The sequence below is a fragment of the Canis lupus genome, chromosome 2 (assembly GCF_048164855.1).
Source record: "Canis lupus baileyi chromosome 2, mCanLup2.hap1, whole genome shotgun sequence".
NCBI lineage: Eukaryota > Metazoa > Chordata > Mammalia > Carnivora > Canidae > Canis > Canis lupus.
Window position 1 is genome coordinate 72,651,079 of NC_132839.1, and position 25,150 is coordinate 72,676,228.

The 25,150-nt window shown below is 48.7% G+C and overlaps 1 protein-coding gene across 5 annotated transcripts in view; it reads right to left on the reverse strand.

The window, feature by feature from the left end:
- The window catches only part of C2H4orf50 (chromosome 2 C4orf50 homolog), a 113,684-nt gene that overhangs the window by 30,953 nt on the left and 57,581 nt on the right, over nucleotides 1–25,150 (reverse strand). For 4 of the 5 annotated variants that reach the window (XM_072806565.1, XM_072806577.1, XM_072806567.1 and 1 more), the window contains one exon: nucleotides 23,226–23,484. The exons of the other annotated variant lie outside the window; for it this stretch is intronic. The gene's annotated coding sequence lies outside the window, so the exon portion shown is untranslated. The remainder of the gene's footprint in view (nucleotides 1–23,225; nucleotides 23,485–25,150) is intronic. 5 annotated transcript variants of the gene reach the window in all.

Below are 25,150 nucleotides of genomic sequence, written 5' to 3' on the forward strand. Positions count from 1 at the left end.
CAACAAGCAGCTTAAATACGAGCCACTCCACAGAGAGCAAGCTTGATTGGGCCATGCCAGAGAAGGGAAGTTTCAGGTGGCTTTTACACGAGAGGTTTATAGCCTCATGACTGTCTACGGTCTCTAAATTTTGCTCCTGTGTTCCTAGGACTCTGATGACACCTCTGGGCATGATGGTGACCAGTGTGGATATGGAAATCACTGGGCCCCAGGCAGAGACTGTCCTCTGTTGTGAAGGCAAGACTGAGAATTGGGGAGCTGGGCTCTGTGGTGGCTTCCAAACCCCATTCAAGGCACTGCCTCTCTCTGAGTCTCAGACTCACCTCCTTTAAGTGAGGACATTAGATTGGATGGTCTCTGTGCACCTTCCATTTCAACTAGCATGAGGGGCCAACATTATTGGCTGTAAATTATGTACCAGGTGCTGTTTCAAAAGCTCTATGGGGACAACCCTCGATACTTTGATCCTGTCCTGGGCTGCAGACTGAATGTGGCTTCAAATCTTGGTTGAAACCCTCATCAAACTTTTCTGAATTTTTTTTGCTGTTGGCCACCTCGCTGTTGAGCTTTTTGTGAACTTTAAATATTAAATAAATTAAATCTAATTAAAATATTAGACCATTTTAACAATTTTAATTGACATATCTGGGCACCTCCCACCCCCACCCCCACCCCCACCAAGCATCACACTTTGGAGACAGGTGCAGCAGCTTGGTATACTGGGTGCACAGAGCAAGGCCCCCCCGAACACCCATCCCATGTGGGGAGGTCTGATAGCCCCCTCCAGAAGCTGAGTCACTCTCCCATAAGGGGTGCAAGCGTGTCCACAGTTTGACAGGCTGCAACCAACTCCTGTGCCTCTCCTCTGGGAGCCAGGGAACCCCTGGGGGCAGGGACCACGTTTAGATTCAATTCTGCTATCCATCATGCCTGGCCCTGAGACTCATAGTTGCTCAAAACAATGTTGAAAGGCATAAAGAGGGGCACCTGGGTGACTCAGTGGTTGAGTGTCTGCCTTTGGCTCAGGTTGTGATCCCAGGGTCCTGGGATGGAGTCCTGCACTGGGCTCCCCACAGGGAGCCTGCTTCTCCCTCTGCCTATGTCTCTGCTTTTTTGTGTGTCTCTCATGAATAACTAAATAAAATCTTTTTTAAAAGGGCATAAATGGAAGGAGAGAGGTGGCAAGGGGACAAGGAAAGGAAGGAGGGAGCGACAGCCCTGGACAGAATGAATCGATGCCCTATGCGTAAGAGAGTAAACGATTCAGGCCCACCTGGCACCCTGGCAATGAGCGCAACAGTGCCTGGCTCTCTCCCAACGAGCCCATAGTTAAAGCGCCATCCCCAGGTCCCAAGGTGGCTGGAATCCATCTCCGTCAGTCCGGCTGCAAAGACACTGCCGGACTGAGCTGCAAACTGCCAGGGAACCAGCCCCCGGGGCCTCACCGTCCTGGCCACGTGGCTGCTCTATTCCCATGACCTCAGTTTGTTTCCAGGGCAAAGGCAGGAGACACAGAGGCAGCCTCCGAACGCCCGGGCAGGGGTCTCTCTTCGGGGGCCTGCACCATCCTACAAGGAACGGTGCTCGGTTTCCTGCGGAGAGAAATACATCCTCACCCGGCCAGACTTTTCTCTGTGGATCTCCCTTTGGGCAAGATGAAATAATTTATCATTATCTCATTTCACAGAAGAAACAAAAGGTTTCGAAACAAAGAGCCATTTCCCCAGAGGTTGTACAGCTCTTGTGAGGCCACACACACACACACAATTAAACGCCTGCCTCTCAGAGTTCCCCAGGGCTCTCCCCTCCAAACACCATGCTCTGGCTTGGCTGTGATGCTCTCCATCCTTCTAACACAGAAGCCCTCTCCTGCTTGTGGGAGGACCCTGCTCCACTCACTCTGCAGGAGGAATCCCCACGCCACTTCCTCCAGGAAGTCTTCTCAGATCACTCACGTTCCCTCCATCACACCCATCCCGGCTGGATCCACGCCTCTCCTGTGGACTTTAATGCAGAATTCACCACCCCACGTGGTCACCATCTCCTCAATGTCATTTCCCCCTTAAGTTAATTTATTCTAGACAATTTATTGAGCACCTCGAGAAGGGGAGACAGAGTCTGGGAAGTGGGTCAAATTGTGCGAGGCCACACAGAAAGCTAGATTAGAAGCCCGGTACCAACATATTCGCTCAGTGACTATTTAGAGAGAGTTGCCACAGGACCCCCAAAGGTTAAGCTCTTTCCAATGCCCCTCCTTCTGGGGGCTCACTTGTGCACAGTGTTTGGACCTCTGCCCATCAGGGTCAGGACGGCAGGTGTAACTCAGTAGCCTGCCAGGTACGAGCCCAGCAGCCACCTGTCTTCCCAGGCAGATGCACCACAGTTCTTGGCTGACTGCCCCCAAGAGTAGAAGAATATAACATTTCCACTCTAGCACCTTCCTTCGTTGGTCTGTTTACGGAGCACCCACATGAACAAGTAGGCTGGGCTCCTTTTGAGAACCCAGCCATCCAAGAGGGGGCACTGAACTGCCAGATATGCCACCAAAGAGAAAGTAGTTTAACTCTCTGGAGCCTCAGTTTCCCCAGCTGCGACGTCAGAGTATTACCAGTTTGTAGGTCCTTATATGTGCACTTAGGACATGGAGCACAGCTCCAGGCCTGCAGCTGGCACTCAATCAATAGCCCAAATATTATCCTCACTATTGTTACATGTTCTTTTTTTTTTTTTTTTTTTTTTTAGATTTTATTTATTTATTCATGAGAGACACACACAGAGAGAGAGAGAAGCAGAGACACAGGCAGAGGGAGAAGCAGACTCCATGCAGGGAGCCCGACACAGGACTGGATCCTGAGACTCCAGGATCACGCCCTGGGCTGAAGGCGGTGCTAAACCGCTGAGCCACGGGGGCTGCCCTTGTTACATGTTCTCATCATGATCTCTGCTCTACAGCTTTTGTAACTAAGTCTCCGTTTAGAAGAGCTACCCTCAAAACAAGGCAGGGGAGCCCTGGGGCCAGGAGCCCCACGCAGAAGCTTGGTTCTGCAGCATCGATTATAAGCGAGCCAGCAAGTCCCTCTGTGCTTCTGCAGCTCAGTATTCTCATCTGTAACATGGGGACTGTCCTACCTGCCCTCCGCTCCCACAGATGCAGTGATGCGCATGAAAACGCCTTTAAAAAAAATACGCCTCGCAGAATAAAAATACATGTTGTTACTGCTCTGCTTAAAGTCTCCGGATGGCTCCCTACTGATTCTGGGAGAAGATCCAAATTCCCAGGGCACTGTTCACAGAACTTTGTGTGATGAGGCTTTTTTCTGCTTCTCCAGCCTCCTTGAACGCCTGCCACCTCCCACCCAACCCCCACGTTCTCCATGTGCGGGAAGGAGGGGGGCACTTCTCCCAACACGCATCCATCGCATCAGGCTACACTCCAGTGACTTGCTTATGTGCCTGGAGTCCCCGAGGGCTGGCACTGCCGCGCTCATCCCTGCGTCCCCAGCGCCAGCACTCGGCCAGCCCAGACTTGCTCAGTGTCTGGCACAAGAATGAATTGGGGGGCGGAGGGCGGAGCTGTCTCAGGCAGAGCTGTTCCTGTCCTGTCCAAACTGGCTCTTCCCGGTGGGCTCAGGCATTCGTGGGAAGTGGGCTGGGGCAACAACGACGCCCTCTCGGGGCTGGGCCCACTCCGAGGACACCATTCTCGAGGCTGGCACTCAGGCAGCCCTAGGAGGCCTGGAAGTGAGCCAGAGCCGGGGGGGGGGGAGGGGAAGCCCCCCTTTGGCTAGAAAACAGCCAAAACACTGGGATGCTGGCGACAAGCCTGCAGTGGGGAGGGGTGGGGAAGTGAGAGGAGGAAAGAAAGAGGAGGAGAGGAGGGAAGAGGGATGACTCCAGGACTGAGACTGCCTCCTTGCTTCTCCCTCTAAAACTAGGGAGGCACCTGGCGTAGGGGTTGAGAATGCTCTCCAGAACCAAGGCCGCGGACAATTTTCATAGCCCCTCTGTGCCTCAGTTTCCTCATCAGTAGAAAGGGATAATCAAGGTGAAGTGCCCACTGGATGGTATGACCATGAGATGACTCCATGTCGTGAGTGCCGGGAACAGCGCCTGCACCCCAAGGTGTCAGCTGGTTTTAACCTCCATGAACCTCCAGCAGCAGCATTGTCAAGCACATGGATCCTTCCCATGTCTCGCTGCCTCCATTATCTTTCTGCTAAAATATCACCAATACATTTCTCTACATATTTCCTTTTATGGGAAAACAACACAGAACTCAGCTTTTTAAACAAATCGATTGCCATGCTGTCACATGGATGCTTCATAGCTCCTCATTCTCTGCAGGAGGAATTCCACACTCCTTGGCCTGGCCTCCAGCGCCCACATTATCTGGACCCAGCTGCCCTTTCTTGGTGTTCTGCTGCCACTCCGCCTCCTCCTCCCAGCCACACTGACCTCTGGCACTTGCTTGCCACGCCTCAGCTTCAACATCGCCTGCCCCCAACCCAAGGCCCTGCCTCTCAGCTCTGCAGGGTCCTCTAAGGCAGATCTTTGTGGCACTTCCTCCCATAGCATCTCTCGATCTCCTGAGCCATGAGCTCCCGAGGTCTGGGAACAGGATTTACTTGTAAATAATAGCAGTAGTCGTCATAGAAGGAATAACAATATGATCTTTTCCTATAATAATGCTAATGGCTAATATCATGTACTCCCTTTTATGGGCCAGAGACCACACAAAGTGTCTTTCCATAACCTGGAGGGCAGCACTGTGTTGGCTTAACAGCATGAATCTGGATGTAAACTGCTTGGGTTCAAATCCCAGCTTCCACTTTCTGGTTGGGTGATCCCCTGCCAGTTATGTAATAGCCCTGTGCCTCATTTTCCCACCTGCAGACAGGGTTGGCTGTTGTGTGCACATATGGCTGCTGAGAGGGCTCTGAGTAGCTGCAAATGCTAGGAAGGGTGGTTGGCACACAGGAAGCTCTAGATGTGTGTTGTTATTACTGAAGCCTGTCCCATGGATTCCTCACATCTTACATACAAGGGAACGAAGGCTCAGGAGTGAGAGAATTGATGGAGGCCCCAGGTGGGAGAGGCACCCTGCAGGACTAGCCCCAGTTGCTCAAGGTCAAAGCTTGTCCTCTCTACTCCACACTGCCAGCACTGACCGGATTCTAGTTCTGGCATTTTCTCAGAGTTAGTGTGGAATCATAGGAAACACGGAATCACAGGCCCAGACCTCCTGCTCTATCTGCCCATTGACAAGATCCCCAGGTGATCCTACATGCTTTGACCTTTGAGAAGCACTGCCCCACTCATGACTGTGTCAGCTCTGGGAAGGGCTGGGCCCCAGTCTGCCATTGTCGTTGCTGTGCTCAGGGTTCAGACAGCATTGGGCACATAGGAAGTGTATAAGAAACACCGTTAGCTGACTTTGGGAGGGAATACCACAGTCTCCAATTAAATCCTTGTTGTCTTTCTTTCAGGCATAGTCTTCTGTGCTTAGGACAGGACTCCTGACAAGGTGGAGATATGACTCTGAGTGCTGCTCAACACTCTGAACTGAAGACCTAAGCCCTTATATGTCCTGCCTTCCAGTTTATCCTTCAACAAATATTTCCTGAGACCAACCTTAAGCTGGGCTCCATGCAAGGTGTGCGGTTATGAAGAGCAAAGAAAGCTTCAGCCTCCTGCAATATGGTGGATAGGACCACTTCTGCATTGCTGGAGAAAGTGTCTTCTACAGGAAAGGTTGAACTCACAAGCCGGTAAGGAAGATCTGCATGAGAGACAATGTCACAGCTGCTCCTGGAAGGCCATGCTGGTCTCTGCAAATGAGGGAAATGGGATTTGACACATATGCAGAGAGAGTCAGTGACCTGGAACTGAGACCACCACAAAAAGCCAGCATCTTGGAAGGGCGATTTCCTCCACAGAGTAGGTTGGGTGGAAAAACTCCACTTGAGCACATGAGATCATGAAGAGGCTGTCTTTCTTAGCCTGAGCCCTGGGTGGGGGAAAAAAGTCTCCCTTGAGAATGTGTGACTACTGGCCTATACCCTATGGGAATTTGGGGTTGAATTTCTGTTATTCAAATGGCCCACAAACCTCCAGTCAGTTAATGAATGGAAAAAGGTGCCCTGAGCCAGTGATACTCCAATATCCTTGATATCCCAGACCAGGGATACTCCTGATTCTCCTGGGCTATAATATCCCTGATATCCTTGAGCCTGTAATACCGTAGGGGCTAGAGCTGAGACACACAGGATTCCTACAGACAAAGCCCCAGGCGTCAAATGCTACAGAACACTCAAGAGAATAGTATTTCATGAATGAAGACATAAGACATATAATCAGGAGGGTTAAGTTTCCCAAGAATACCAAATAACAGAACTATTGAATAAAGACCATAAAGTAGATTCTTAAAATAATTAAAGCAAGTTCTAACCTGTATACAGGACTTATTTTTTTTAAAGATTTTATATATTTATCCATGAGAGACAGAGAGAGAGAGGCAGAGACAGAGCCAGAGGGAGAAGCAGATTCCATGCAGGGAGCCCGATGTGGGACTCGATCCCAGGACTCCGGGATCACACCCTGGGCCGAAGGCAGGTGCTAAACCACAGAGCCACCCAAGCATCCCTGTATACAGGCCTTATTAAGGCCCAGGTTCTGTTCTAAGAGTTTGATATATATTGACTCATTTAACCCCAAAAGAATTTTAGATGAGTAGGTATTACTATAACTCTCCCTTTAAAGAAGACAAAACTGGGCACAGAAAGGTCTTATTGTCTAAATCGGAACCCTAAAAGTCTAGCTACAGAGTCTTCACGCTGCAATACATACACACATACATACATACATACAGTGAACTTGAAGATTGATTTGAGGAGATAGCATGGTGTGTTACTTGGAGAGACCATTAGAAAACATGACAGTGATTATGAGCACCTGAGGAAAAGCATGGGGCACTCCAACAATGTTACTATGAGTTCCAGAAGGAAAGAGAGGAGAAGGGGGGAAGGTAATATTAAAATAAATAATTACAGAATGTTCCAGAAATGCTGAAAGATGTAACTACTCAGATTCAGGAATCACAAGTTCCAAGTAGGATAAATAAAAATAAACATGTCTTGTAGCAGAGTTCTGGAATCCCAAAGACAAAGAGAAGATCCTCAAAGCAACCAGAAAGAAAGACAGATTACCTAAAAATATATGGTAATTACACCAATAGCAAGCATCTTGATGGAAACCAGAAGATAGTGAAATAACATTGTCACCTTACCAAGAAGAAGTAACTGGGGATCTAGAATTCTGTGTCTACCTAAACAATCACTCAGTAATGAAAATAAGATAAACATATTTTCAGGCAAAGAGTAAGAAGCTTACTGATAAAATGCCTTGCTAATAAAATACTAGTAAAGAATGTGTTCCAGGGAGAGCTAAATTAAACTGCTCCTCCTACCCCCTGATATATAAGATGGAATCATAAGCAAAGAAATTGGTAAAATATATGATAATGACTAATTTGAAAAGTATAAAGGTACATAGTAGAAATATACTTCTGGGCAATATGAATGACACAAAAAGAGTTTTAATTCAGAATTAAAGCCATCTTGTATAGAGGATCTTATGTAGAAGAGGGTAGTAGAGATCTTAAACTCAGAATTACACTGAAACTCTAAAGAGTTGCCACTAAAAGAATGGAAATGTGCTTAGGATGAAAGAGTAATAAGAAAATTTATTTCGTTCTATAGAGAGGTGGAAAAGAGAAAAACAAGAAGTATGGCAAAGGCAGGGTAGACAATAGGCACACAATAAGATGATGGAAATAAACATATATATATATATATATATATCAGTTATCATAATAATTATAAATGGACTAAACTCTCCATTAAAAAGATAGGGATCTTCCTAGTGGATTTCCAAAATACAGCCTCAGCCTCATGCTGTTACCAGAGAAATCCCTAAAATATAAGGGCAGAAAAAGACGGACTTTAAAAATAGGAAAAGTTGTACCAAGCAAACACTCACCGAAACAAACTCAACATCACTATATTAACATTAAACAAAATAGACTCAAAAGTAGAAAGAAGGTCACTACCTCTTTGTAAAACAAAAATTCATAGCATAATAGAAGAATACTAGACTTGCATGTACTGAATAATATAGCCTCAAAATACATAAAACAATTTTAAGAAAATTAGAAAGAGAAGGTGCTCTATCTGCCACCATAGTTGGAGGATTAAACTCATCTTCTTCAGAACTCAACAGATTGAGCATATAAACACGCCAGTCTGGACAAATAAAACTTTGAAGAACATAACTAACAAGCTTGATATAATGACATACCTATAGAAGTTCAAAACCAATGATAACTAAATATGTATTATCTTCAAACATATATGAGACATTTGCAAGAATTGATCACCATCTGGGAAATAGAGCAAGCCCACACAAAGTAAAAAACAAAAAACAAAAAACAAACAAACAAACAAACAAAACTTGTGGGTTATAATCAGCTTACTGGGTTCCTTGAACAAAATGGTGCCATTTTCTTGCCTGGGCCTTGGCTTCCTCAAATGAAGTAATTGAGCTGATTCATCTGCATGTCTCAGAGAACTGCTTTATTGTTTTTTTCAACATAATTTTGATCCATCCCTAGTTTCAATTCTGCTTAATATCACAAGGATGAGGACAAATTCTTCTCTTGCGTTGTAAAAACCTGTCAAACCCCTGTCATAATATAATGTCAGTTTTCTTTTCTTTCTTATCACTTAAGACAAATGATGCCTCTTTTTTTGCCTTGGCTTCACCCTCATCTTCCCAAGTTTGCTGCTAAGACAGATGGTCCATTCATCAAGTGGCTTGCCTTCCTCTGTCTGCTCATGTTTATCTGCTCCCTTGATTTATGAAAGAAATGGAGCAAATCAATCATCATGCAGCTCCTCAGTTATTGTCCACCAGGCAGCATCTTCTCACACCCCTCTGCTGTCTCCTCCCATCCCTTCTCCACACTGAGTCCAGAATGGTCTTCCCAAAGTACACAGCCATTCCCCTGCTGGAAGCATCACTGGGGCTGGAAGGGGCCCCGAGCTCAAACACCTATAGCAGCCAGATGGGAGTGCAGCTAGCTCACTGGGTCCTGTCCATAGTAGAGCCTAAACATGGATCCTCTGCTTCTCAGAATCTAGATTAGGAAAACTCTGCTTTGCTGTTCAGAGGTTTTCGTGTTGGCCTATCTACGCCCTATCCAGCAAGCTTTAGAATCTGGCAAATATCTAGAGGAGGAAATCAACCAGATGTTTGAAGAGCCCCCACCCCAAACACCCCAGTCTCTAATTTTGTCTCTTTGGCCCCAGGAGAAAAATATCTTTCTGTCCCCAGCAGTGTCATCTACTGGACCAGCTTGGACTCACAACCTGCCCCCAGGTCACAAAAGACCCCAGAAAAAAAGCCATAGTTGGCTCTAAGGTTCTCCCCTCCCCAGAAACAGGCTACTCCAGCTCTTACCACTTTGGCTGTTCCCTGGAGATTTAAATGGATAATTTTTATATTTTATACAACATAGACTTTCTCATTGTTCTTGGCAAGAGTGGTTGTCTCCTGCCAAGAAACCATCCTATCCAGAATTATATCTCACTTTCTAGTAAAAAAAAGTTCACTAGCTTCAAAAGACCAAGGCAAGAGCAATAAGCACGCGGATGAAGAAGTGATGTGTCCACACCCATCTTGCTTTATGTGGTCAGGACATTAAAGTGACCCCACCAGAGCTCCTATAAGACTGACTAGATAATTCTATCAACTAAATTATCAACTGATAATTCCTTTATCAACTAAAGCCCTTCAAAAATCATGTACCTCTCTCTTCCTTAATGCCCGGGGAGAACCACACACCTCTGCTGATATTCACAATTCTTCTCAGCAAAATCAACAGGACTTTGCAATCCTACTGTTCAATAGAAATCCTACCTCTCATCCATAATTCAGTTTGATAGTGTGCATTTTCTTCAAACCCTGAAACACTTGCTAACAGAAAGAGCCTTAGTGCCCCTCTCCCAGTCCCTAGTCTGCAGCCTAGAGCCACCATCTCTGTCATTTTAACATTGCTTCAGACTTGACTTGAATAATCCTAGTACAGATCTTTCCATCACCAGGGAGATAATGGCTATGGATGTCGATGTGCCTAGAAGGTCAGCAGTGCCTCAAAAATGTTAGCTCCCTCTGTAGAGGACTATTTGCAAAGCTGGTCACAAGAATCTGTCCTATCTCTGTGTACACATGCATTTGCAAAATGACTCCCCTACTCCTCCTACCAAGGGAGTCTGGCTCCCCACTCCTTGGGTTGGCCTTGAAACAGACTTAGATCAGTAGAAAGAGAGCAGATGTGACATTATGGGCATTCTGAGCCTGGACCACAGGGGCCTTCAAGGTTCTGCTCTCTTTGAACACTGCCTGTAGACCAGAAGATGTAGAATGAGAATCCACATGAAGCAGAATGGAGTATCCTCAGAACAGACCAGCCACCTAAGGGCTGGCACCAACTACAGGACGTGAGGCCATCTGATAACCCGGTCTCAGTTGAGCATGGCCACATGAATGACCCAGGTGAGACCAGCAAAAAACCACCCTGTGGAGCCAATCCAACCTGCTAACCCAGATGAATGGATACATAAAATAGTGGTGGTTTTAAGCCAGTAAGCTTTGGGGTGGTTTATTGCCCAAAAATAGCTAACACACTTTCTTTCTGCCAATTAATAGACTGTTATGATGATGATGATTTGCATTAGGTAGGTGCTTCCTTTGTGCCAGGCTTTATATACTTCTTACAACAACCCTATGAGTTAAGGACCATTATTGTTAATGAGGAGACCGTGGACCCAATGAGGCACTTTGCCTAAAGCTCCACAGCCAGCAGAAGGCAGAGCAGGCACTGGAACGCAGGTGCGCTGGCCCCAGTTCTGGCCCCTTGCCTCTGCTCTCATGCTTCTTTCTCATTTGGCCATCCTCTTCCCCACTCCCCCCGCCCCTCACCCCACCTCCCTGTAACACCCCCTTGGGACTCATTCAGAATGAGTATTCATTTATGCAATAACATGTCCTCACACATTTTTTTAATTAAAAATATTCATTTCTAGGGGGATCCCTGAGTGGCTCAGCGGTTTGGGGCCTGCCTTCAGCCAGGGGTGTGATCCTGGAGTTCCAGGATCAAGTCCCACATTGGGCTCCCTGCATGGAGCCTGCTTCTTCCTCTCTCTCTCTCTCTCTCTCTCTCTCATGAATAAATAAATAAAATCTTTCAAAAAAATAAAAAATAAAAAGTGTTCATTTCTAGAGCAAAGCAGATAAGATCTCTGCTCTTAAGGGTCTAAGCACATGCCCAGCACACAGAGCCACTCTGAGCACATTCACTCACATGGTCCTCCTTTCTAGCAGCATCAGCCCCATCTTACAGATGGGGCCAAAGGAAATGAAAACACTTGCTCAAGGTCACTCAGGGGTGGAACCTAGGTTGGCCAGACCTAAGCTTTCCCCAATTTACCACTGGATGCCCCCCTTTTACCCCACAGCTCATTGGGTATGGTTGTCCTGAGTCTTCTCCAAACTAAAGGCCCCATTTCCTTTCTTTATCCTTCTTAGGTCTTTAGTCCCAAGACCTTTCGCTTGTCAATGTTCATGTTTAAAGAGTGACTTCCAACTTGATTGTGTGCACATTTACAGAGCACTGGCATCTGCCAGGCCCTGGGGGAAAGGACTGGCTCTCAGGGGGAGTCCCAGTCCCAGTTGCCTAAGAAAAGTGCAGAGAGAAGTGGCGGCTGGCTTGAAATCACAGGGGAAAAGGGGTGGGTGAGAAATGGGATGTAAAGGCCTCCCTTCATGCACGCACTGCCCTGGGAAGCAGCAATCATCAATGCTGGACAAATCAATAGTAGCATCTACAATGCCAATCTGGTTTTCTCAGAGCTAAGATAGCCGGGTGGTCTGTAAGCAGACCAGGGGCTTGTGGGTCAGACTGTACTCATCACTATGTGACATGGCAAGTCACTCGCCTGCTCTAAGTGTTAACATCTGTGAAATGGGAGACAATACCAATTTCTTAGCATCATTCAGAAACTAAATGCAGGAACATGATCAACAAAACTAAAGGCAGCCTATAGAATGGGAGAAGATAGGATGCCTGGTAGCTCAGCGGTTGAGCACCTGCCTTCTGTTCAGGGTGTGATCCCAGGATCTGGGATCTAATCCCGCATCAGACTCCCCGCAGGGAGTCTGCTTCTCCTTCTGCCTGTGTCTCTGCCTCTCTCTCTCTCTCTCTCTCTCTCTGTCTGTCTTTCATGAGTAAATAAATAAAACCTTTTTAAAAATAGAATGGGAGGGCAGCCCGGGTAGCTCAGCAGTTTAGTGCCACTTCAGCTCAGGGAGTGATCCTGGGGACCAGGGATTGAGTTCCACGTCAGGCTCCCTGCATGGAGCCTGCTTCTCCTTCTGCCTGTGTCTCTGCCTCTCTCGCTCTCTTTGTGTCTCTCATGAATAAATAAATAAAATCTTTTTAAAAAATAGAATGGGAGAAGACATTTGCAAATGACATATCTGATAAAGGGTCAGTATTCAAAATATATAAAGAACTTATAAAACTCAACACCCTCAAAACAAATAATCCCGTTAAAAAATGGGCAGAAGACATGAATAGGTATGTTTCCAAAGAAGACATCCAGATGAATAACAGACACATGAAAGTATGTTCAATATCACTCATAATCAGGGAGATGCAAATAAAATCCACAATAAAACATCACCTCACACCTCTCAGAATGGCTAAAATCAACAACACAGGAAACGACAGATATGGGCAAAGATGCAGAGGGAAAAAACCCTCCCACACTGTTGGTGGGAATGCAAACTGGTGCAGCCACTTTAGAAAACAGTATGGGAGTTTCCTCAAAGAGTGAAAAATAGAACTACCCTATGACCCAGCAATTGCACTACTAGGTATTTACCCAAAGGATACAAAAATACTAATTCGAAGGGACACATGCACCCTGATGTTTATAGCAGCATTATCAACAATAGCCAAATTATAGCAGCAGTCCAAGGGTCCTTCAGCTGATGAATGGATAAAGAAAAAATATATATAATGGAATATTACTCAGCCATCAGTGAGAATGAAATCTTGCCATTTGCAACAACGTAGATAGAACTAGAGAGTACTACACTAGGTGAAATGAGTCAGAGAAAAACAAATGCCATAGGATTTCATTCACATGTGAACTTTAAGAATCAGAATAAATGAGCAAAGAGGAAAAAAGAGGGAGAATGGCAAACCAAGAAACAGATTCTGAACTCTAGAGACCATACTTATCTTACCAGAGGTGAGGTGGATGGAGAATGGAGAAAACAGGTGATGGGGATTAAAGAGAGCACCTATTGGGCAGCCCCGGTGGCTCAGCGGTTTAGCGCCGCCTTCAGCCCAGGGCATGATCCTGGAGACCTAGGATCGAGTCCCATGTTAGGCTACCTACATGGAGCCTGCTTCTCCCTCTGCCTGTGTCTCTGCCTCTCTTTCTGTGTGTCTCTCATAAATAAATAAAATTTAAAAAAATAAAGAGAGCACCTATTGTGATAAGCACCTGTCGATGTATGGAAGTGTTGAATCACTAAATTCTACACCTGAAACTAATATTACACTAACTGGAATTTTTTTTTAATTTTTATTTATTTATGATAGTCACAGAGAGAGCGAGAGAGGCAGAGACACAGGCAGAGGGAGAAGCAGTCTCCATGAACCGGGAGCCCGACGTGGGATTCGATCCCGGGTCTCCAGGATCGTGCCCTGGGCCAAAGGCAGGCGCTAAACCGCTGCACTACCCAGGGATCCCCACTAACTGGAATTTAAATAAACACTTGGGAGAAAAAAAATAAAGAACAAAATGTAGCATCCTGTGTGAGAAGGCTCTGGAAAATGCCCAGCACTTATACAGTAATACAGAGAATATGCTCAGAGTGGTTGTGTGTGCTGGACACATGTGTAGATCATTAAAAACAGATGTCTTATCTCCTGTGTCCTAGACATAGAGATCCTTCATGTTTAGAAGAGTATTGGGCACACAGCAGGTGTGAGGAAATGTCATTGAATAAATGAATAAAGTAAGCAGCTGGAGTGTCTTAACTAATTTTATTGAGAATAAGAACACTATCAAATACTTAGAGCTTGCTCTATGCCAGGCTGGTTCTAAACACATTACATATTTAATTAATTGTTCCCACGAGCAGGTGAGATAGGTTCTGTGCTTATCCCTATTTTATTTGTGGAAATGAAGACCCAAGGGAATTAAGTAAAGTTGTCACAGCTAGCAAACGGCTGAGACTTGCTCTGGAATCCATTACCTTAACCAGCAGGCTCTCCTGCCCCTCTGAAATCACATGACAAGAATGCATTGTTGAATGGGAAATACTACTAAATACCACTATACACAGTATGATCCCAGGTTGTAGAAAGTCTGGCTGAATAAGGATAAATGTCAAAATGTTGAAAGCAAACATCTCTTAATGGTGGGATTCCATGTGTTTTTATTTTTTTGTATTTCCCAAATTTACTCAAATAAACATATATTAATTTTTATAAGCAGGGGAAAATGTTATTTAAAATATGTTTCTTAAGGTCCCAGGATGGCTCAGTTGGTTAAGTATCTGACCCTTGATTTCAGCTCAGGTCATGATATCAGGGTCTTGAGACTAAGCCCTACGTCGGGATCCACACTGAGTGTGGAGCCTGCTTAAGATTCTCTCTCTCCCTCTCCCTCTTCCCTCCCTCCTCCAAAAAATAATAAAATAAATATGTTTCTTAGTATCTGCTCTGCCAGGCTTAGTTAGGCACCAGGCATATATTAAAGGCTATGATGTCCTGGTTTTTCAGGCAATATCTGGAAGGCTTCTAGCCTGACCCAGAATAGATGCTCAGTAATACTTAGCATCTGTCCCCACAGCAGCAAAAGCTATTCTGTGCCCTCTGGGCCCCACACGGCACTTTAGGTGTCTTCTTCAAGTGGTCACATCCTCCCCAAAACCATTCTGAACACAGCAGAACCTAACAACATGTTAATTATTTTATTTCTTTACATTCACTCTGAAGGTTAAGTTTCCCCTGGGATTGTTATTTTTGGGTCCCTACAGTTAATTTTTGAATTTTACTAGAGGGTGCCCTTTTGGGTGGCTGTCCAAGCACCAGCAGGTGTCCACCCAGGATAACACAGAGGTATGTGCCGTCCTTTCCAGATCCCTTGTGGAGAGTCAGAGTAAAGTGAACCTCTGCCTCTCAGCTGTACCGTGTGGTCTTGGGCAGACATAACCACCCCCACCCCGAGCTTCAGTGTCCAGCTCTGTGGAGTTGGTCGATAATTGCTGGGTAACAAAAGAGCACATGCAGAGAAGCACTTTACAACCTGTAAAGAGTCCCATCCAGAAACTAGTGGTGGGAAATACTTTTGAGGACCTCAAGCACGCAAGCACTAAGACACCTACTATTTGTCTGAATGTTTGTGGCCTCCCAAATTCACATGTTGAAATCCTAATGCCCAATGTGATGGTATTCGGAGGTGGGACCTCCATGAAGTGCTTGGGCCATGGGGGTGGTGCCCCATGATGGGATTCATACCCTTATAAAATGATGACACAGAGCTTCCTCACCACTTCCACTGTGTGCAGACACAGCCAGAAGTTAGCAACCCCCTCAGAGCCCAACTATGTTGGCACCCTGATCTCAGATTCCAGAATGATGAGAAATACACCTCTCTTGTTTATAAGCCCCCAACCCATGAAATTCTGTTACAGCGGCCGCCATGGACTCAGACAACACAGGGTTTGGAAGATGGGCAGGAAATTGAGAACCTGGCATTAATTCCTTTTTGAGTCAGGAAGGTATATTTCATTAGGAATCACTTTCCTATATAATATACTCATATGAAGTTCATTTTATTTCTCAAACAGCAACTTTCTTTTGAGAGAAGGGCAGACCACTCTAGATGCCTGGATGTGAGGATGGGTTCTAGGAGGGTAAGGTCAGACCATGAGGGGGCAAAGTGCCCCCTTGTCCTGGGAGGGGTGCCTAACAGGCCAGCTGTCTCTTCAGGAGGCCACTCAAGCAACCCTGGAGCTCCTGTATCCCTCCTGCAGAATGCTCTGTGTCCCACAGCCTTGGACAGGAAGTCACAAGCCCTACTACGCGGCAGTCACCACATGCCCCTGATTTCCAATTCCTTCATCTGTTCACTAGACAATCACAGTGGGCAGCATCTAAGTTCTAGGTTCTCAGACTGTCCAGGTCCCTCCTGTTGTCCCCATAGCCCATAGCAGGGGGCTGGCCTGCTTATACAGCCATTTATCCCCCAGGGCTCCTCTCTTCCTCTTCTCTGCTCCCTGGCACCTTGGAGGCACTGGGTAAAAGTTTGGGGAATGAACAAGGGACTGAACAAACAAGAGTGACAGATGGAGTGAACATCGACTCAGAACATGCGACACAGACCAGCTTGGTACACCCTCTACTCTGACTGGTGAGTAAAAGCCACAGCCTAGTTAATACCTGGGAAAATCTCCTGGAAGCCTCCAGTGGAAGAAAGACCTCCACCCTCCTCAGGCATGCAGGGGTGGAGGACGAAGAGATGAGCAGGGTGGATCCACACCCTTGAAGAGCACATGGCCTGGCAGGGAAATGGACTGGTGGCAAGCAGCAGAGCAAGGTGGCTGGGGCAAGGCTCATCAATGCAGTGGGAAACAGAGGCTGGGAAGCTGAGTGCATGGGGTGGCAGAGTCTGGGAAGACTTCTCCCTAATTCACTTACTCCTTATGAAAACCTAGTTTGCCAGGAGGGGACCTGAGACACCTGCCCAAGACCCCACAGCTTGTAAATGATGGTGGCTAGAATTCACACCCAGGCATATCTGGTCCCATAACCTGTTCTCAGATTTAAGATAAATCTTGATAAAAGACTAGTGGCTCCATCACCTCAGTCTGTATGATGAGGGGCTCAGGGCTGAGAATTCTGAAGCTTTTCTGATGAAACAGAAGGATCTTCCTGAGTCATTGGAGCACCCAGCCCCCTCTGCATAAGGGAGCCACAGCAGAGAGCAGAAAGTTCCCTTAGTAAGCAGCACTCTGGTGAGACAGCCTGGCAATGGCATGACATCTTAATTTTCCTTCTAGTGCCATTTGTGATTCAGCTCATCACACGGATTCCCCAGGGGCCGAGCCAGCTGCTGGTCCCCAGGTTCCAGCTAAGGCCAAACCCTAAAGACTCATATCACCTTTCTCCACTTCCTTTTCCCCAGCATTTGATCAGCCTCCAGACAGAGCCCCGAAGGAAAGGAAAACCCCACAGTGCATTCACAGATGTGCTTCATGGCTACGAGGGCTGAGCATCTGTATACTCAGTGACTCACAGAGTGGCCCAATGAGCAAAATGAGCCCTGGAATGTTCTGGAGCAGCCTGCCCAAGGAGGCACAGTCCAGCTTTGCCCAGGCCTCCCGACTCCTTACCAGCCTCTTCTTCTCCATCTCAGTGGCTCTTCTTAATCATGGAGGGAAATTCAAATTTTTGTTGAGCATCTACTATGTGCCTTGGCCATGATTGACCTTGGTCAGTTGAATCTCCTGTCTGTGTTTTCATGTGCTCCGCTGGTTATTCTGCCTTCCTGGTCACATTCTCTGGGCCCCAGGAGATCAACTCCTAAGGATGAGCTTGAGAGGCCCAGGCTTAAGGATGACCCCAAAGGTTGACTCAAGAATAATTTTTCCCTTGGTCTCTAGCTTCCTGCCAATGAGAGATGCAGGCAGGAGTCTAGAGAGAGGGAAGAAAGAGGGTTTATTCTCTGTCCAATCAAAAGGTTGGGCAAGGGCAGGGAGGGCTCCTCCACCTGGCTCTCACTAGCTTCTGGGGTAGCACCACCCTCTCCTTGTTCTGCAGCCCTTGGATGGTAATGGCTTCCTGCTCTTGCCCTCCTCTCTCCACTCACCCCACACCCTAACAACAAATACACCCCCTTCAATCACCCACTTGGGGATGTCACCTCTTTCCTGCTAGAACTGGAGTATGAGATGAAGAAGCTGCACTATGTAACGTCCAGGACTTGGTCTTCTTTTCCTCTTGATCCAAGTTCGACCAGCCAGAGAGTTTTGTGGTCAGGCCCCTTTTGGGGGTACAGAGATGGAGGGAGGAACTCAATGCCCATCGCCTCCAGCTCCTTGGAGTAGGTGAGTACAGCTAAGGGAGAAACATGGATGGAACAAGCAGTTCTCTGGAGGACAAGACCTAAGGAGTCATGTGACTGCAGAGAGGCAGGGGCAGCTGAGTCTATGGAGGCCAGGCCCTCCCACAGCCCATCCCTGGGGCATCCCATGTCTGACAGCCACTGGCTCCTGCAGCAAAGCAGGTTCCTCCTATGTCCTCCAAGGTCCTAGTCACTCCCACTGGAGCCCTTGCATGCAGCTGTGTCCAGACTCTAACTAACATGCCTCTGATTCCAGATGGGAAACACACCAGAGGAATGCCAGCTGGATCTGTCCTTCTGGAAACCCAATAGTGCCAGGACTGCTTTATAGGCATTCTAGCTTTAAAAACCCAATTTAGAAAATCTAAAAGTTTTAGTTGTCACCCAAGCCAGCAGGGACACACATCCGCCAGCTGACCTCCACCATCTGCTAATCCTAGCACAAGATGATGTGCATCCAGGTGTTGCCATCAAAGCACTTCTTCCAGGCTCCCTCACCTCTGTGCACCCTTGGGACCTTAATTCTTCTATTATCCTGGTCACTCATCTCCCCTTTAGGTGTGTGACTTCCCAATATTTCATCTTCCTAACCTCAGTGAGTACCCAGACCAGGCAGTCAGTAAAAGTCAGTAAATAGGTGTGTGGATGAGTGAGCAAGTTAGTAGATGGATGAGTGAGTGAATGAGTGAATGGGTGTGTGAATGAATTACTATGAGACTGAGAAATGAGTGTATGAGTGAATGAATGAATTAATGAGTCAGTGAGTAAATGAGTGAGTGAATGGGTGTGTGAGTAAGTTAATGAATGAGAGAGTGAGAAATGAGTGAGTGTGTGAATAAGTGTGTTGATGAGTATGTGAATGAGTGAATGAGTCAATAAGTGAATGCATGAGTCAATGAGTGAGCGAATGAATGAAGGAGTAAGCAAATGAATGAATAAGTGAGTGAATAAGTTAGTGAGTAAATAAGTTAGTGAGTGGATGAGTGAGTAAATGGATGAGTGAATGGGTGTGTGAATGGTTAGTGAATGAGAGAGCGAGAAATGAATGGGTGTGTGAATGAATGAACAAGTGGAACAAGTGAATGAATGATTGAGTAAATGAATGAGGAGTGAATGAGCGCTCCTCCAGCTTGCAAACTTTGGAGGCAGATAAAAAGCAAATAACCGGAATAGCTCGCCTTCAGGGGAATCCCCCATGGTACAAGGGTCGCCGCTCACACAGGAAGGAGGGACCTGTCAGTTTGCACAGTAGTGAATCCATGAATCTGAGTCCTGGGCAGCAGCAGATGCCGATGCCCCGAAAGGCGAGGCAGCAGACACACGCCCCCATGAAGAACGTAACACCCCCCTGAAGAGTCTAGGAGAAAACCCAGCTGAGCCTGGATCGTACCAAACCTCTAGGGTCTTTAACTTAGGCCCAGTCATGGACGCGGAGGACAGAGCCACATGAACAACAGCACCGTGGGGACATGGCCAGTAAGAGTCCCCGTGGGAAACTACAGGACGAGCCGCCCGCTCTGCCAACAGATTGGTCCAATAAAAGAAAGACACGTGAGTCCAAAAGACATACCACAAGTGCCCACTGATGGACAAACGGACAAAAGAAATGTGCCCACGCAGTGGACCATGACTCAGCCTTCCATGGGAAGAGCATTCATGCGCCACACGGATGAACCTGTGGACACGGTCACTAAAGCACAAACACTGTATGATCCCGTGCATATGGGGTCCCCGGGGTAGTCACGGACAGGGGGCCAGGGGCAGGCAGGGCCTGGGGGTTGGGTGTTTCACGGGGACGGAGCTTCAGTTCGGGAAGATGAGAAAGTTCTGGAGGTGGCGCGGGGAAGGTTGCACGACAATACGGAGACTTACAGGCTCAAATGCTAAACTGTACCACAAAGAGAGACATACCAGTCAACCACAGTGGAAAGACCTGATCCAAAGAAACTACCAAAAAAAAAAATGTTAACTATTAATTCATACGACAATTAGAAACTTGAAGAGCGGAGGTTTGACAAAATCAAGGGATTATTTGAGGTATGATGGCTCTTTAAAATATTTATGAATTCAGTGATAAATTGCCTAGTTTTACTTCAAAAGACTGCATGTGGGGAGTGTGGGCGGTGTACAGAGGAAACGAGCTTGCTCTTGAATGAACCAGCGTTGACGCTGAGTGACATCTATGTGGGGGCTCCTTTTATTATTTCTGTCTGCTTTTGTAAATGTTTGTATTTCCTAGTGAAAAAAAATATATCTTCCAAAATGATGCCAATGAATTTCTCTGTGCAGATGAGCATCTGCTTCACAAAATACAAATATCCCTAGAAACTATCAGCCATTTACCGCATAGTGTGAAATAATTATACCAGATGACTGTCCCAGTCACAGGACAGCAAAGCCACCTGCACTAAGTGACCACTCTGATGGAGAGGGGAGGTGGAGGGAAGTAAGATAAGCAAACAGGAATGGGAAGCTGAGGGCAGAGGGTCTGGGTGTAGGAGGCGTGGGGGTGGGGAGGGGGCGCAGGTGAGACTCCAGCTCCTACTCTGGCTCTTTCTTCCCTGAGTCCTTTCCTTCCTATCCCTCCCCCTAAAGCAAAAAGGAAAACAAAATTAATGCTCTCTCATCCGACAGGATTTGCTCTACAGATAACCAGATGCAGTAAAATATGTGCTTTGGCTGGGGGTTGGGGGGGCATTGAAAGAAGATTGAGCAACTAGTTCATGCATTCATTCAACAAACATGGAGCCAGGGTTCTAGGCCCTGGGACTATGTCCACAGGACACCCAGTGCTGGGGGTGGTCACATGTGGTTGGCTCCCGGACACATTCTGAATATCTGGGGATCCTCACACTCACACACAGGAGGAGTGAGAAACGGGGCAAGTGGAGCTTTTCAGCTTGCCTTGCCCTCCTGAATTCCCGCAGGAAGCCCCGAACTCACTCCGTAGAACCCTGGCAAAGCTGGCGATGGCCCAGACCACCGGGATCCCCTCTGACGGCAGGAGGTGGAGGGGGACACAGGCCCGGCTGATACCCATCCAGGACTCAGGACACAGGATTCCAAGATGTCCAAGGAGAACATGGTGACAGGTGGAGCCGGCCTGAACCCCGGCCCTCGGCCCAAAGCCAGCCCGGTTGGCCGAACCCTAGTCAACCTCCAGCCCCGAGTGTGGGAGCCCAGATGGTTGAGGTGGCTGGGTTTGGGCTGGTTTGGCAGGAGGTCACGTTGAAGCTATGGCGAATTAACACAGAGAGGTCAGGTGACTCACCTAGGGACACACAGGTATTAAGAGCAGCCCCGTGAGCAGGCCCAGGTCCATTGGCTCCTGCTCCAGGGCTCCTTCTCTCCCCTCAGCTTGGTGCCGGGAGGAGCAGCAAGTTCCCAACACAGGACCGAGGATGCCAGGGCCCAGACCACTTGGGGGTAAAAGGAAGGAATCGGTGGCTTCGGGGGGCAGCAGTGTCCTGTGATGCCTGTGGGCAGAGAGCACCGTCCTGTCTCAGGACCGCTCCCAGGCTAGGCCCAAAGGTGTGCGGGGCCAGAACACGGCCCTGTAGTGCTTCCCAGGCTGGAGGGCTGCACCGGGGTGGGGAGGCATCTTGTCTCCTCCACGACCCACTGGCCTCTGCCTGCTGACTTGGCACCTCTGGGTCTGGGTCTGCAAATCATGGCACGTGGGCTACACGGACCCTTTGTGTGGACTCAAAGATACCCCTCCCAGGGGGTCGCAGCCTACAGGTCTCTGCGTGAACTTGTAGAGGGCAGAGGGCACCACCACTCCCTCCAGACAGGCACAGCCTTCGGGCAAGGAGAGTAGGGCTGGGCCAGATGCTTTGTTCAGCATCCAACCTGAACAACCAGACGCAGCAGCCCTGGAAGAGTGGGGAGGGTGGCTGGCTGGCTGATTCCGCCACCGGGCAGTGAACCCCGACTCCAACCCCCGTGGGCACTGTCTGATCCAGCTCTGTCCACCCCGAATCCGGGACAGCACCAACACAACAGGCTAACAGCACAGATGGCACCTCAAGGCGTGTACGCAATAGTGAACCATGGTTAACGACAGGCAGCTGGTTCCCTACGGCCCCGGGACACAACCCATCAGCTTCCGCCGCAGACTTCCCCTTGCGTGCGTGGGGGCAGAGGAGATTGATTCTTGGGTCTGGTCCAGGGTGAGGCAAACCGCAGGGCGCCCCAGGCCGGCGATGGGGATGAGGGACGCAGCGGCATCTGGAGCAGCCGGAGCCCGGCGCCCCGCTCCACACACCACTCCCCCCACCCCCCACCTCACGCCTGTCCCAGCCCCAGCAGGCGGAGCTGCCAGGCCTAGAGCTGGGCTCCGGAGGGCTTGGGAGCCCAGGGGAGCACTTAGCTGAGATTTATAGCTGACGGGAGAGTTGCTGTGCGTGTGTGCGCACATGGAGGGGAGAGGGAGGAGGGGAAGGAAGAGACTGGGAGGAGGGGGAGAGGGAGGGAGGGATTAGCTCCTAGCAGGACATCCACCACGGACCCCCTGAGCGGAGCAGTGCAGCAGAGGGGCAGGGCTTTGGCGCCTGCAGGCCTGCGCTGGTGCTGGGGGCTCCCCACCCCACGGGCGCAGTAGACTCAGGACAGAGCCCAGGCTTCTCCACGGGCCTCATCCATAAAGGGCAAGGGACACTGCTCAGCCCCAGGAGCCATTGAGCCCCACGAAGCCTGGTGTGCGCCCCTGGCAAAGGGAGAGGGGGAGCACAGCATCAACCAGATGCGCCTTCCCTCGCCTGAGATGTGGAGGCTTGCTGCCAGGGACGCGAGTCACCACTTGTCCTGTTCACGGAATACAGACCCTCAGGATGACCTCCTGCAGAGCTCAGAGCTGGAAGGAACCTTCTTCAGACCTGTTTCCTTGTATCGGAAAGTCAGCACCGTGAACCCCGTGCTATTCCCCTTTTCACCTGGACTACCAGGGAGCTCAGAACTCACTTTTCCATTCAGTTTTCCATTCTTTTCTTTCTTTCTTTTTTTTTTGCCCGGAGCCTCAGGACTTGGTGTGGTATCCTCTTAATACAAATAACTCTTCAGCTCTTCTTTGGCCCTCTTTTTCCTCTTCTGGGATATAGATTCTTTTTATTGTCTCCATGTCTTTTACTCCAGGTGTCTCTAGCTCGTTCCTGGAAGCAGGCAGGAACACGTGTGGCATGCACGGGGTGGGGGTGGATTACAAGGGTACAGATGTGAGGACCTGTGTGCCAGGAGGAAGGAAGTCAGGTTCAGAGCCCTACACAATGGGACTCAAATCCTGGCTCTAGCAGGCTGGACCTCCAGGAGCCTCAGTTTTCTCAGCCACAAAATGGGCAGGCTGCTGCTTTCAGGACTAGATTCACCAGCCGGTTTGCATGGGCTGCACCAGCACATGTAGGACCCACCTGGTGACTCTGTCTCAGTCTCCCTTGCCACCTGCCCCCCTTGATCAGCTTTAGGTCCTGAGCCTCAGCTGATCCGTGTCCCAGGGCCACCCTCTCTCCTGCTCTTGTCTCCCTATCACCCTGCCCGAAGGGGTTTTCATTCTGGTTTTCAAAAATCACACACGCAGAGATAAAGCAGTGGCAGCATTTCCGTAGCCCCCACCGTGCTCCAGGGCCCATTTTCAGCGCTCCTGGGACATGGCTGCACTTGCCCCTCAAGCCCTCCCTGGGAGGTAGGGGCCCCCATTTGACAGGTCAGAAAACTGAGACACATAGAATTGAGCTGAGGCAGGGTATTTGCCAGGCTGCTGGGCCTCCCGCCTATCAGCATTAGAAGGAGGGAAGGAGGGATACCCAGGGGCTGAGCAACGCAGACAGGGCACTTGTCTCAGACACCAGACACCTGGCAAGGCTCTGATGAGGTGAAACAATGTTAGGCGACATCACCTCCTTTTTACAGGAGGAAACCAAGCCTCTGTGGGGCTGGGAGCAGTGGAGCTGGGTAGTGACCGCAGGTGTCTGCAGCAGCTGCTACACGGGGTCATCTGCCCCAGCTCCTCCGGCCACCTCTCATTTCCTAGGCTCCAGCCAGGGGCTTCTACCCTGGGAGCTGGGGTGTCAGCCACCAAGCATGGTGCCCAGCACAGAGCATAGCTCAGAAGCCCTAGGTCTCTTCCTGCTGGTCTCACCTGGGCCTCCACCTCTGCCCTGGAGACTCTAACACCCTCTGTGGCTCAGCCCAAATGCCACCTTCTCTGCTCCAAGTCCCCAGGGCCATATTACCATCTGTCCCTGGTGGCCAGACCCCAGCTCCCCTGCACTGAGGTCACTCATGCCACACGTCACATCCCAGCCAGGCTGTGGGCGTCTGTGAGATGGAAACCTGGACCAGTCCCTCACTGGGGTTGGGAAGCAAGCACCTGCTTACAAACTCTCATCTCCCCACTCCAGAGTTCCCCAGGGAGGGCAGGGTCCCCCCTTGGTCTGGTTCACCATCTCCAACATATCGCCTGGCACATCTGGGGCTCCAAGGTAGATGCCGAGTTGAAAGGACACATCTCAGAGTGATCACAGGGCTGTGCGCAACCAGGATGCCCCAGCATTGCAAGTGGGGCCTCCAGGTAAGGCGGGGAGTAGGGCTGGCTGGGGCTCTCAAAGGGACTGATCCTTCTCTGCTTCGAGGCAGCAACTCCTTCTCCAGGAATTTACCCTCAGATATACTCACACATGTGCAAAGAGGTACATGTACGAGCATTTTCATGACTACACGGGTCATGAAACAAAAGATCAGAAACAATTCAAATGCCCATCAAGAGAACTGGTAGGATCCAGACGGCAGAAAACAACTGCAACAGAAACTCAACTGTTTTAAAAAAATGAGAAATACATGCTCTGATGCAGGATGATCACCAAGCTATATTAAATGAAAAAGCCAGGGTGCAG